The sequence below is a fragment of the Pantherophis guttatus genome, chromosome 1, assembly GCF_059756535.1.
Source record: "Pantherophis guttatus breed Tessera chromosome 1, ASM5975653v1, whole genome shotgun sequence".
Lineage (NCBI taxonomy): Eukaryota > Metazoa > Chordata > Lepidosauria > Squamata > Colubridae > Pantherophis > Pantherophis guttatus.
Genome location: NC_142063.1, coordinates 297,532,510 through 297,548,115, shown reverse-complemented (window position 1 = coordinate 297,548,115; position 15,606 = coordinate 297,532,510). Strand labels below are relative to the sequence as shown.

Here is a 15,606-nt window from a genome sequence, read left to right as displayed (position 1 = left end):
TGCCTTCCTCAAAAAAAAAAAATCATGGCTCTTTGTGGGAGTTTTGGAAGCCTCAATAATTATTAAGAACTCTCAATAAAAATGGCATCCCTCAGCATTTGGGGGGAAATCATCCCAGTAAAAATAATATAAAATTAATGCAAGTTCATTGTATTTACTGTATCTATGGATATATAGTTAGTTACACACAGCCATGCTCAGTATAAAATAAACTAAGGAATATGGGTCAAGACACATTTGTCACAGCATAGTAACATAAATGTAGCTATCAAGCAATAATGGGAAAAGTTACAAAGAAATTAATTTGTCTTAATGGTAATCTCCTTATAAATGATACAACTAAGGATTGTTTAGAAGTTTAGAATTTTAGCATCACTGAGAAGTCTGTGGCCATTTAATTGAAACTATTCCATAATGGACATTGAAACTGCAGTCTAAACACATCTACTAAGAAGCGAGTTCAAGAAAACTCATTGAGATTAAATTCAAGTAAGTAATACAGTACATCACAAAAAGAAAAATAAGAGAATAGTAGAAAAGGACCAAAAGACAGGAGGATGATAAATGTAGTAGTGCCAAGCCCAAGTCACAGCAACATCAGGAAGGAGGAGTGTGACAAGCTGGAGATGTATCAGGGTGTGAAGAGTAATTCAGGGGATTTCCTTGGATTGTTCCCTCTCGTGCAAGGGATGGCCAGATGAAGAGGCAGCTGGCTGGAGGGTCAAGCTTGAAACCTCAGTTCAGTGATATTTTGAAATCAAAAACTCAGTTCCATTATTCCCATTAATCCTGTGTTTTATGCTGATTAAAACCTGCAATTGTCAGAATTTCTTTGCTTTGTTTTACTAGAGTTCTTTTTGGGGTGGTTTATTTTTTGTATTCTACACCACAAAATTGGGCAGATTTTCATTTAATGTAAATTTGTAAACTTTTAAGTAGATACAATTTATTTAAAAAAAGAATAGCCTTCTTTTCTCATCTGCAGTTATTAATTTATTAATTTTTCAGAGCATTTGCTAATGTTGACTTTTTTCTTATATCGTTTGTCCGTACAAGCATGGCATTGTTTCTTCATAGGTGTCACATTTCTTTTTTTACTGTTGCTGTGAATCACTGAGCAAAATAAAACTCATTCAATAAAAATTAAATTTTATTCACCCATTTATAAAATTGATTCCACCCCCCGAGCCCTCGAATGTTTGCAAAATGTCCAATGTGGCCTTCATGAATGACTGAAAAGCTTGGAAAACCCTCTTCTAGAACATCTATAACCATGACAGAGTCTCTTACTAGCAAAGGCAAATAATCCCAAATGTGTCTAGTTTTGTTTCAGTTATGAGGATAATTTATAATCCTGATGAGGATTTGTGGGTTGAAGTGAGTAAAACAAGATACAAGAAAGTATTTTTAAAAAGCCACCAGGTAATGCAGCAAATACCTGCTGATTAGCATCTTAAATCATAGTAAATTACACACTGCATGCTGGTGACTCGGTCATGGGAAATTATGGTGCTACGTGATATCTCATTTGTTGAACTGAAAACAAATGTAAATAAATTGCTGTAAGAATATCATTTATACTTAGGAATTTATCCTACATCTGACACGATGGATATTTTGCTTAATGACAACTTTCAGAGTTGCCATGAAAACAAGAAAAAAATTATTTTCTGCATTTAACCTAATATATTTCAGTAAACCTCCAATATAAAGAATTTAAAATAGAACAAAACAAGGAGACCCCTCACATGTAAGAGCAAACAATAAATGAATGCAATGTGTTTGTGTGTCTGTGCATTGTCACACATATTTATTTAATTCATTCACCCTTTTTTCCTCTGATTAGAATTCAAAGTAGATATCAAAATTCTAGAGCTATACATAGGAAATGAACAATACCTCTACTAAGCAGGGTTTTTATATGAAGAAAAAACATAAATAATGTTTTTTGGCATAGTATAAATACAATGGGAAATTGGCATAGTATAAATACAATGTATTAATTTAACTGTTTTTAGCCTTGCTCCTTGATGCCCAGAGTCACTTGTTTGTGAGATGGACAGCTATAAATAAAATCTGATCTCCTTCATAGTCTTACTTTTAAAGTTTTTTAAACTTATCCTTCTTAAAGTGGTTGGGAGCCACTGAATCTATAAAATAAAATCCCAAAGCCAAAATTCTACCACAGAAGCAGGGAATAGGCTTATGGGTAGCAAACATTCAGCGTCTTTCAATAATGATGCCAAAGAAAAAGATAGTCAATCAAAGTTATATCAAATAGCAGAATTGGATACTTATAATTATAGAAAAAACTGAAAATCAATACATTTATCTAACTCCTTTTAACAGCCATTCCATATGGAAGATGAGTGCCATTTAATTGTAAGTTAAAATAGACAAGTTCAAGAGTTTGCTTTACTTAGAAATAGCTGAAATGCTGCCACTTTTAATTGTTTTTTATTTTTATTTATTTATTTTTATTGTTATTTTTATTAAAATCCTACATTCTTATTTTGTCTTATTTTTAATCAGTATACAAGTGGAATAGTAAGGGGGGGAAAAGATGAGAAGAAAAACAAAAGAATTGATAATAGCATATTCTCACTTAGACAGACAAACACTCCGATATCAGATCTGATAACCAGTCAAGTGAAATCCATCAGCCCCAGCACAAAAAGTTGGACCTTGACATTCTTTTGCAATTTCATTTAGTTTGCTACAATAAATCAGTGCTTTTGAAAATTTAATCTTATGATTAAATTTGATGTCATGATGGTAGTGCAAAAAGGATACAATATACATACCTGTGTCAGATAATTATAGCTTGTATGCAATGATAACATACATGTTATAATTATGACATGAGACACAGGTCATAATGCTCATGTCTTCATCTTATCACAGTTGCTGCTGCTTATTTATTTATTTTATTTATTTGTTTGTCAAACATGTACAAGATAACAAGTATAGGTATGAACATAAACATAAACAAAGGAAGTAAATACAAATAAATGGGGACAGTAAGACAGGGAAGGTAGGCATGCTGGTGCGCTTATGCACGCCCCCTTTACGGACCTCTTAAGAATGGAGTGAGGTCCACGGTAAACAGTTTCAGGTTGAAACTGTGAGGGTTTGAGGCAAACAAACAACGGAATCGGGTAGAGCATTCCAGGCATTGACCACTCTGTTGCTGAAATCGTATTTCCTGCAATCGAGTTTGAAGCGATTTACCTTGAGTTTGTATCAACTGTTTGCCCATGTACTATTGTGGTTGAAACTGAAGAAGTTGTTGACAGGCAAGATGTTGTAGCAGACAATTTTGTGTACTGTGCTTAAATCGGACCGCAGGCAGTGCAATTTCAGATTGTCCAAGCCCAAAATTTTAAGCCTAGTGGCTTAGGGAATTTTATTGTGAGTAGAGGAGTGGAGTATTCTTCTTGTGAAATACCTCTGAACCCGCTCAATCATGTTAATGTCCGAAATACTGTGTGGGTTCCAGGCGGATGAGCTGTGTTCAAGAACTGGTCTGGCAAAGATTTTGTATGCCTTAGTTAGCAATACAATATTACCGGAGAAGAAACTTCACAAAATTAGGTTAACAACTTCTGGTACCTTTTTGGCAATGCTGTTACAATGAGCTCTGGGGCTTAGATCATTTGAGATGAGTAGTCCTAAATCCTTGACAGAGTGAGGGTAGTCTATAAGATCACTTCCGCCCAACTTGTATTTGGTGTTCTATTTTTTATTGCCAATGTGTAGGACAGAACATTTATTAGTTGAAATTTGGAGTTGCCAGTTGCACAACCATTATGACCCATAGTAAAGGTCGCTTTGTAGGGCTGCAGCATTGTCAGTGGTGTTAAATAATTTTACATCATTGGCAAAAAGGGCGCAGCTGCTTATAATATGATCACAATAGGTCGTTGATGTAAAGCAGAAAGAGTGTGGGTCCTAAAATGCTGCTTTGGGGGACTCCGCTGTTAACTGGTACTGGATTTGATAGGACCTTCCCTATTTCAAAATTAACAGTAATTTGTTGTGCACCACTGAATCAAAGGCTTTACAAAAATCTATGTAAATTGCATCAATTGCTTTACCCTGGTCAAGATGTGGGGCGTGTGTGTGTGTGTGTATGTGTACCGTGTTTCCCCAAAAATAAGACCCAGTCTTATATTTTTTTGAACCCTGAAATAAGCCATGCGCTCAAAAGCCCAATTGGGCTTATTATCAGGAGATGTCTTATTTTGGGGAAAACAGGGTACTTAGGATGAATTTACAAGTTGTATTTACCAATAAATACCATCTTATGTAACTTTCATACATACATGCAAACTACAGATTACAAAGTGACCAGAAAGCAAATCAAAGAAAAACAAAACAAATGAAAACAAAAAAAATATTAAAATTAAAAAATCATAGCAAAAATATAGGAAACATTTAACATTTAAATTATATTTAGCTTACTGCTAAATATAATTTAAAACATCAATTCCTGGAAATCATTGTCTCTCACTTTTGTTCCTTTCCATAGTTTCTGAATTGCACAGAGAATCTCTTTTTTTGATCAACATCACATTTAAAAAGCATATTTACATGTAAAATCCTAGTCAAATTCTTTACCAAATTCTCTGAAATATTATTAGGGAATAATAGTTTTAAGATGTAGCTATCACATACTTAAACCCTGCAATTTACCAAAAAAAAAAAAAAAGATTCATCATCAGAAACAAAGAAAGAGGTACAAGACTTTTGGGGCTGTTTCATTTTAACCAACATGTTGTCATCTGAACCAGCAGCTCTTTCTAACAGAGATGAGATATCTCAGCAATTTAAGTACTATTAAAAGCTTACTTTACACTGAGCTTTGCTGAAATTGTACATTTGATGGTATAACACATACTGTTGTTCACTTGCTCTGTCTAATTCACAGTGCTATAAATATGTTTGCCCTTTCTACTAAGCCTGCCTAAGGGATTAGCAATCCCCCCCACCCCAATTCAGTTTAATATTAACTGCATTAACTTGGTAGACTGTAACATCCTGTTACAACTCAAACAGCCTAGGGTGCAGTATGGATGACTTGCTTAATATAAAATTTTCATGCAAAAATTATTTTCTTTGGGACTCCAAACACAGCTCTAGGAGAAGGGGTTGACTTTCTTCACCTTCTTTTGTGAAACAAAAACAAAGCTAAATGAGTAGCTGGAACAGCTCAAAATTTCATTCTCTGAAGACAAACAAAAGCTGAACAGCAGATTTTTGCTGAGAAAGAAAACGAACAACTCAATATTATGGATATTTTAATAAATCACAGTTCAATAGGATTGACTCCCATCTGCACAGGATACATTCAAAAAGTTTCATCCTACTTTTTTTTTAAATTAAAAAAAGTATATTCTAATTCCATTTGTTAAAAATAATGAATGTTTTTGTTTAATGTGTATTATTATTAAACTTTATAATGGGTGACAGAATTCTCATTTTCAGAGAAAGAAATGAGAAAAATATGATGTTCACAGTGTAAAAAACTAAGCAGTATACAACTCCATAAGTTTATCAACACAAAAAGCCAAATCCCTTGAATTGCCTCACAGATAAATATAATCCCATTCAGAGGAGCCGTCTTTTATTTTTCCTAGCTATATTACTAACAATCTAGATGGATACAAATATTTTGCATATCACACACTAGTTAATCACTGTTGCCTGGAAATGATGTGCTAGGAAGATCCTGTGGTTAGACTTTCAGTGTGTAATGCTAATAATGGCTCTTCCAAAGTTGTGGAACTCCTAACATGTTTAACTATTGGCCATGCTTGCTAGGGATAGCAGGACACACAATTCAGCAACAGGAATGCCATACTTTGCCTATATATTTATAGCTGAGCAGCAAAAGGAGAAATGTGAGCAGTTGCTCTGGCAGCCCTTATCTCAGTCTCACAGATGTTCCACATTAACAGAAGAAAAGTGGAGAGGGATAATCATAATATTTACTATCGTACCACTTGTCTCACTAATACGGCAATAAATCAGTATATCCAGAATTTTGTTTTGATATAATTAGAACTGGGGTGTGTTCAACTGCATGTGAAGAACAAGGGTAAATCTAGAAAACATTGTCTCCAGATATAATGCCATCACAAAGGCCAGGAACAAAAAACTGTCTCTGGTGCCAACACAATCTTTTTGTGGAGTCTTGCAAGGGCAGTGAATTTGGTCAAGTGGATCTTCCGCATTAAAGCTCTGCTTCTGAATCTCAGCAAAAATTAAGGACTGTGATACTACTATGATTTTCTTTTTTTAAAAAAAAAATCTAAACAGGCTCTCAATCAGTTTTTTGGATCAAATCTCTCCTTCCTGGTGAAAATTATGTATAGTTACTTCAACCTATTGATTCTACTGTGAATTTCTGGGAACTTCTTTGGATCTGAAGGAAAAAGATGCCCTTCAGATTGCCCAAACACAGGAAGCTAACACATTTTTTTCACCTCTTTAAAGTAGGCTCTTAAAATCCTCCACCTGTCATCTTGAAAAAGACACATTTGGTATTATTTTCCTTCCCCGTGCACTCCAAAAGATGTTTGGTTTCTTCATGCCAAACCATGTACTAGGAGAACTTTAATAAACCTTATTTTTTTTATTTTAGTCTAGTCTATTTATTCTAATTTACCTAATTTAGAAACTATGATAAAGATTACAACATATTTTTATATTTGAAATAAATCCATTGCCCTGTAGCTCCCAAACCTTATACCTTGTTAAAATTTAGACAAAGAGGATAACACTTGTAATCTTAAAATGCTACAAACTTTTGGTTGTTTTTTTTCAACAACTGAAGATCTTGAAGACCACGTTTATGAATAACATATTTTAATCAATAGTTTAAAAAATTAGCTAATGAGGAAGGATTTGGGGTTCAACAGAATGCTTTAATGTAACTAAGATGTATTCTGTTTATCTAAAGGCAAAGTATTCAGCCAGCATCACTCAGTGCAAAATTCAAAAAGCAGGGATTTTTTTTTTCATGTTCCTGAAAATGATCCTTTTTTCATAATTTTAAAGCAATGCCAAACACAGCACTCCTAGTTAAAGCTGCACTTACTTGCTAACTCAGTGAAAGGCTATGATTTACCTGCATAAATAGAAAGAACTAATTTACTAAAGAAATCCCCATGGGCAAACTTGTTCCAGCTAATGAAATGTTCAGGTTTTGCACGATTAACCAGCTGGAGGGGGTGGTGAAGAAATACATGGCATAAACTAATAAGTAAAAAAAAAATTATATTAGTTCTCTTTTTACACTCTTCCATGAAAAATGTCCTTATTTTAATTTGGTCTTTGTTAAATGAATGTTCAGAAAGGAGTGATTTGAATAACTTACCAGATGGGGAAAAAATTGAAACCAAGTCAGGCAATTGTTTCTTGACAAATCACATCACAAAAACATCTCAGGTAAAAAGGAAGATTGTGGTCAGCTTTTAGAAAAAACTGCCTTGCTTACATAACAGATATTGTCACTTGTCATATAGTTACCATCTAAAGCAGAATATTGCAAAATACATTATATAAATTGAAAAATGTGACCGGCCTTTGTGACATGTCTTTACGATGATCATCATTTTTGATCTTCCCAGGGGAGTTTCTGGCATCCAAAATCAATGGGGGAAGACCTTTTTGCAAAATGACCATGGCAAAAGAGTCATAAAATTGGATGAAATCTCATTGCTTAGCAACAGAGGTTATGGGCCCAAAATAGTCATAAATTGAGGACTACCTATATGGTACATTTTAAAACACATAAACTCTCTGACTATTTAGCCCTGTTATGTTCATTATTCAATTCTATACATCAAATAATGGTTGGTTTTCCAGAACTAACTTTTCATTGAATTTCTGTCCAAAACAAAAAAGCCACATTTTAACATTTGGTTTATTAAAGATCAGTAAGTTGATACTGCTTAAAGCCAATCCAATTTTACCCTCCATCCATTCCCCATAATTACACAAGTGTGTAATTTAATTGAGAAAACGAGTGGTTGCCTGGCTCTTTCCAAAATGTCCTCTATTAAAATTAATGCATTAAGCTTCATTAATTATGAAGTTAAAGATTTTTAAGAGGAACAATAAATGTTGGTTTCAATTGCCATAATATTTTAATCAACCAATAATAAACATGCATTTTTTTATTCATTGTTCTTTACATTAAATGATGTTGTTAATTCTTCATTTTAAGTTTGCCATAAAATTTGCACCTGTGTTTGTTGAGTAAAAACCAAATGATTCCTCTGAAATAAAAATAGGAGTTGTTTATATACCTGCTAAGTTGGCTACTGTATCAATATTACTTTTTCTATGTGATGGAGTAAACAAGATATCTCACCATTCTATTTAATAACAATACAGCAATAATAACATATTTAGTCGGTATGTATTTTTCTCAAGTTTATGAACTAACATATTTATAGCATATAGTTGAGTCAAGAGCTTCAGTAACTTTTAGGGTTTCCATAAACTATAAAAGCTGCAAAAGACATTTCTGTTAGCCTCAAAAGATTATTTCTGTTGCCCATAAAAGCACAAAGAACTTGCTGTTTCATTTGAAGACATCCCATTAATTTTAATTAATATTTTTCTTTTACTAATCTTTTTAAATGGTTTGCAAGTCCTCCCATATTTGGCTGACTATGCAATCCATAAAACAATTAGTTGTTCAAATAAATATAGCTTCCCTTATTATTCATGAGTAATTTGCATATACACCTCTTCCTGACTGGAGGCACAGATACAAGGAAAGGATTAAAATCAAACATATATTGTATTTGGCAGCCATGCATAGTTCCATTCATTTGGATGGTTACCATATGCGCAATTGAGTTAGAGTCTTACATTCTTTTCAAGTGTATAAGGCTTCCCTACTCTGAAGTGAACATTAGAATTGGTCTGCTTGCTAATTTGAAATATCTACTTCAACCTGAAAAGATCCTCTCTAATATTGTCTCAATATAGTTGTTTTCACTAGTTCCCACCATGTTCATCACAACATCATGGAGAAAACCCATCTTTTTCTAAGCAATAGAGAAGGGGGTTCTTAGCATTTTTGCTCTGGGCTCCAAACACTCAAGAAATACTAAAACAAAGAATGTTTCCAAACTGAAATCTTTTAAGTTTAAATTTAAGTTTAAGTTTAATGTGATTTACATGCTGCCCTATCTCCAATGGACTCAGGGCGGCTCACAACAGTAAAATACACAATAACATTAATACACTATTAAATTAAAAAGTCTGAATTAAACATTTTAAAATCAGTTTAAAAAAACTGATTTTTAAGAAAACCCCCACTCATCTGTCCAGGCTACAAAATAACCAGGTCTTCAAATCACAGCGAAACGAGTGAAGGTCAGGGGCCATCCTGAGCTCCAAAGGAAGTTGGTTCCAAAGGGTGGGTGCGCCCACAGAGAAAGCTCTCCCCCTGGGGGTCACCAGCTGACACTGTCTGGCCAACGGCACCTTGAGGAGGCCCTGTCTGTGGGAACGCACCGGGCAATTGAAGATTGTTGCTGGCTGCAGGGGGTCCAACAAATATCCCGGCTCTAAGCCATGAAGGGCTTTATAGGTGATAACCAGCACCTTGAACCTCACCCGAAGGGCAACCAGTAGCCAATGCAGGCCACACAGGAGGGGTGTAACATGGGTGTGTTGGGACACTCCCATCACAACCCACATGGCCGCATTCTGTACCAGTTGAAGCCTTCGAGTGGTTTTCATGGGCAACCCTAGGTAGAGAGCATTGCAGTAGTCGAGACAGGAGGTGACCAGTGCATGAGTAACAGTGCATAGGGCATCTTGGTCCAAATAAGGGCGAAGCTGATGCACAAGGCGAACCTGGGCAAATGCCCCCCTGGTCACGGTTGCTACATGATCTTCCAGAGACAACCGTGAATCCAGAAGGACGCCCAGGTTGCGGGCCCTATCCACAGGGGGTAACACCTCACCCCCGATGGTCAACGATGGAATATCTAGATTGGACCCAGATGCCGGTACCCACAGCCACTCGGTCTTGGCAGGGTTGAGTTGGAGCCTGTTCCTCCCCATCCAGGTCTGGACCGCTTCCAGGCAGCGGGACATCACGTCGAGGGCATCACTAGGCTGGTTTGGGGTGGATATAAAAAGCTGGGTATCATCGGCATATTGATGATACCGTACCCCAAAACCATGGATGATCTCCCCAAGCGGCTTCATATAGATGTTGAACAGGAGAGACGAGACAACCGACCCCTGGGGCACCCCACAGGTGAGGGGCCTCATAGCCGAACTCTGCCCCCCTGCCAACACCGCTTGCGTACAGTCCGAGAGATAGAAGGAGAACCACCGTAAAACAGTGCCTCCCACTCCCAACCCCATGAGTCGTCGCAGCAGGATACCATGGTCGATTACCATCAAAAGCCGCCAAAAGATCCAAAAGGACCAGAACAGAGGAATGTCCCCTGTCCCGAGCCCTCCAGAGATCATCCACTTTTAGGCTTACCAAAGGATATTGTGCAATTTTCCGCCTTGTTATGGCATAAAGAACAGTTTGAAGATCTGCAGAAAACACAGGAGGATTATGAGTGAAATGTAATGATTCCCAAATCCCAATAAAATTCTGTCAATGAAGCAGGGTAATCATTTAAAAAGGCTTATCTCAAAAGAAGTCAAGTCAAGCAAATAGCAAAGGGCATACATACCGACATCATTTAGGGCCAGACCATTGTTCTGTGTAGCTTAGTAATACTGCTAGTACACTTTAAAAGCTTTCCAAAATCTTTCTCAATCTCAACTGCTACCGATTGCCAGTAAATTCTAGTAGCTACATTGCTGGATTAGCATTGCATGACCCACCTTCAATCTCCTCCTTGGTAAATGCAGGCTAAATGCATCATTTACTTCCAGGGAAGGTAATTAGGAGAACCCCTATACATGATGTTTTGAATTACAAGTGAGAAACTAGAATTTAAATGCAATAAATAAAATTTAAACTGAAAAGCCTACCTGGAAACAAGAAATTATTATCAAGGATACTTTCAGTCCCCACTATCCAGCTAAAGCTGAAGAAGCTTCATGGATGAGAAGCAAAACGTCTTCAAAAAAACAAACAAATCCAAAAAGTCCAGTTGCCTCTTGAAAAAGACATTCATAGACATTCAGTCTATCTGTCTGTCTGTCCATAACACACACACACACACACACACACACACACACACACACACACACTCGTCAGAATGGCATACATATTCCATGAATGATACATAAATCTAATTGGTTGAACTGTAAAAATTACTGGAATTAAAAAAGAGCACATAATCACATAGGGTTTTTCTGAGAAATACAGTTTACACCATCTTCCCTTCCAGCTTGTAATGGCAATTTAAATCTGGCTTTTCCCCATATTGGCCTTCTTTCAAAATTGTGTGTGTTACTTTAAAAAAATAAGATGTAGCTGGTAAGGTGTATTCAACACACATAACCTCACTAAACATGGCCAGTTTTGATTCAAAAGAAGGGTCTGTCATCCCCTGCCCCCATTTTCACAGCCTTCTTTGTATTCCTCAGTCACCAGCTGAAGTGAACTGAAATGACCCCTCACCCTTATATAGAGGCGATAACGGAGACCTTCTAAAATTGCAGACACACACTGTGACTGATTGGGGGTGTTTGTAAACAACTATGGAAAGATTTCTAACTATAGTCCTTTGGTGCTAAAATTAGAAGGTCAGTCAGTTCTAAAAAGGTTTAACTAAGTGAGACAAGACAGAAACTATTAACATAGTGGTAAGAAAAGAAGTCTGATAACATAGAGAGATCATCTGAACCGCCTGCCATTCAAATTTCTATTTTAATGATCTTAGCACTTTAGAATTTATTTGCATGAGGAAATAACTAAACATGGTTGCTCATTTCTGCTGCTTCAGAAAGCCATTATCCATTAAGATGATACATTACTGTACACATGAAGCGACAACTTTCCTTTTGTGTAAGGTGGTAGAAAGAAAAAGAGAAAGAGTCAGATATCCAAATAATAAAGTAAATGGCAGGAACTGGGCAACTGATGTCAGCCTCTCCCCAAACATACATAAGTATCTATTATCTTTTGGAGTTAGCATCATTACATGCAAAGAGTAATGGAAAGAAATTAAATGCATGAGATTAGAAACAGAAAGTAGCTAACTCTAACTATCACCAATACTATTTGTTATGACTCTTTATAACTTTCTGCCCTTACGAACAATTTTTTTTCTTCTACCATATCCATATATTATTTTATGCTTGAAGTTATTTAGTTCATTTTCCCTATTAAATACAATTACCTTTTATTTTAAGGCATTAATGTTCCTTTCCATATTCTCTGTATTTTACAATATAACAATCCCACAGTGCAAATCATCTCAGTTCCCACCCAAGAACAAGTCATTACAGGATCTGTATATATAAAATATGTATATATTTGTGTTCCCATGACACTCCTGTATCTTCATCGCATTCCTTATGAGTATATTGATGAATTCATCAAACAACCCAGTGGACCTGACAATCTTTGTCTTATTCCTTGCTCAGTTGGCTCATTGAGGCCACTTTGATGTTTATCTGTGCCCTGAGGGTCACCTGAATAGAGCAAATGGATGTGGAACCTTCTTGGAACTGCTTAAAAGGACTGCATTGTAAATAGTCCTTTCAGCATTTGCACTATTTGGGTGACCTTGAGGGCACAGATAAATCTCCGAGTGGTTTTAACAACTTTCAGAAATGGCAGACAATTGCAAGGAATATAAATCCTTCCATTCTCCACCATTCAGTCAGAACTGAAGAAGCTTCTTGGATCAGAAGTGAAACATCTTCAAGGAATAACAAAGAAAGTCCAGTTGCCTTTTGAAAAAACATCTTTGGGACCCACCATGACCTGGATGATGAGAATCTCCACAGATAGGTCTATTTATATGATAAACAAAGTTTCCACATAATTATTTTTAGTAAAACAGAGAAAGTATAGACTTGGTTAGCAGCCTTAATCACATCAGTGGCATATACAGCATTTCCTGCTATTCAGTAAGTACAGTACAAGTTTTGATAAATTTTGGTTCAGTTACAGTACGCCAGAAGTACAACCTAACCCCATTTTTACAGCACACCTATGCTGTTCTATGCAATTTTAAGATTAGCTTGTAATCTTAGCTAAGAGATGTAGTTTATGTGGTCATATGGTGTGAGTGTGATTACCATAAAACCATATGAATGTGGTTTTTTCCACATTCAAAAGACACAGCACTGTAAAGAAATGTGCTGCAACAGACAGCTTTCTCTTTGGCTATAGCTACCTTGACCAGTGGTTGGTTTTTTTTTTGTTGTTTTTTTTGGGGGGGGGAGGGAGCTGAAAGAGTACTAAGATGGAGGAATGCCACTCTTTCAGTGACACAACCTTATGTTTGCTTCCTAAATTGAAGGGTGGGGAGAGTAGAACCGCTCTCTGCACCTTTTAAAAATACATATTTTCAGTATACTCTAGTAACAGTATTGTGTTCTGGCAGAGAATTTAAACTTCTCAAAATAATTATCATTTGCATTATATTGTGTTTCTACAGTGTATTGACTAGATCTGAGGCGTTTAATGAAAATATTAGACTTAGTTTGACTTCTCAACACTTCATATTCTAGTGCGTTCCATCATTTAGCTGGAATGCTTATGTCTATAATATACCTACATGTCAAAGTCTCCAATTTCAGAAAGCCTGGAGGACAATAAAGGGTAGATTATTTTGGTTTTCCTGAGGATAAGGTTTGGTTCTGGTAAGCGTAGTCCAATGTGGTCTTACACTGCATTGAAACCCTAAATTCTACTCTCCCTCTAAATTAAGTTCTATTGGGAAAACAACTAGAAGGCTTTTGACCCAATAAACTTCTAAACAGATTCACCCATTTATTCAATTAAAATATAGTAAGCATAATGTTGGAGACAAGCTATATTATTTCCCAGTAATCCCGTTTCTTCCAAACTAATGTAACTAATCTGTAATTTAGTCTTGCATCAATTTAGGAAATTTAAATATCAGAATTTAAGCACCGCAGAAAAAAAATATTTTGGCTAAAAAGTAAGTTTGCTTTTTAAAAATGCATCAAAATTCTTCAGTTATGAAAAGATCTTAAATTACTATTGTAATTCAATTTCCTGCCAACTAAAACTTTTTATACATAGATTTCATGCACATGTAACAGTCGTCAGTTTCATACTTCTAGAGCACAGTCTCCTCAAAGGGACGCTTTTGCTAATCTGATTCAAATTCTGTTTCAGTGTTCTTTAATTTTTTTCCAGACAGTTAGAATCTGCTATAAATGTTCAGAGCATTTTTCCCTTGACTTCAGCTGTTTTTTTTTCCCCCTTGGAAGATGAGTAGATAGGTGTGTGTTTACCATTTTGCCTGTTGCAAAATTCTTGGAAAAACTGCACATTTATTTCTTGCTAAACCTTAAGGTTTAAACCTAAGGAAGATTGGCTTAATAGAGCTTTTCTCCTTCTCCCACTTCAGTTCAATTTAACTATTTGTTGCTTATGTAGGCAGAAGAGAATTTTAACTATTAAGCCAGGTAAACAGAATCCTGTCTATCAGTATATTCTTGCTAGCCTCATTTCAATCACTGTTGAAAATTGTGTCTTTTTCCTATTACCACCAAGGCACAGCTGGATCCATGATTTAAATTTCCCATAATGCCCAACAGAGAAATCATATTGTGAGCATTTGGGGATTTTTAAAGAGAGGCTAAATCTATGTGCAAGGTAGCAACAATACTGAAAGTAAGAGAAGACAGTGGGTGGCCGTAGGCATCCTGGCCTTCAGTGTAATGTTTCTGGGCATTCTTCCATTATAGAAGAGATACATAAGCAGAGACTCGCACAATCAGACCACAGCACCTAATATTCCCTCAATCATATAAAAGCTGTTCCCAAATGAGCACTCTGTGTAAATTCAAGAATAGTTAAAGAGCCCTTTTGTTTTCTGGTGCCAACCATTGCAAAGCTTAACTAGTTTCGGCTGGTAGGGAAACAGCAAGAAAAATTCTGACTACAGGAGGGAGAAGCTGGTGGCAAACAATAATTCGGCAGCCCATTGCTTCTTGCTTAAAACCACAGAAGAAAGACATTACAAAAACGTAGTGCAATTTATAACCCCTAATTAGCGCAGTCACTTAAGTAGATGTTTCTGTAACCATTTAAAGGCAAGGGGTTTCTTCAGTGCTCGGAATGGAGCTGGGACGGCTTTAGCATGTGAAAAGAGACTGTGGCACTTGGCCAGGTTACCCAGCTGTTTTCTAAGTATGACAGGTGCCCATTTTTTCCATTTGCTCGTGGAATGCAATATGTCTTCAAACAACATTTTTGCCAAGTGGGCTGATGCAGTTATATTTCAAAGATCCAACAGGCTAAAATGTATACTTCACATTGTTTTGCTTGACATCGACTTCGGTCGCTTCCCTTTTTGAATGCAATTCTACTCCTCAGCACTTCAAACAACAAATTGTGAAGATAATAGAATTGCATTCTTAATGAAAGGAGGCAAGCTTCAAACAAGCAATATTCCA

General features: G+C 36.1%; 1 protein-coding gene across 4 annotated transcripts in view; it reads right to left on the bottom strand.

Annotated features, from left to right (window-relative positions):
• ESRRG (estrogen related receptor gamma) overlaps positions 1 to 15,606 on the bottom strand; it is a 473,251-nt gene that overhangs the window by 385,004 nt on the left and 72,641 nt on the right. The gene's annotated exons all lie outside the window — the stretch shown is intronic.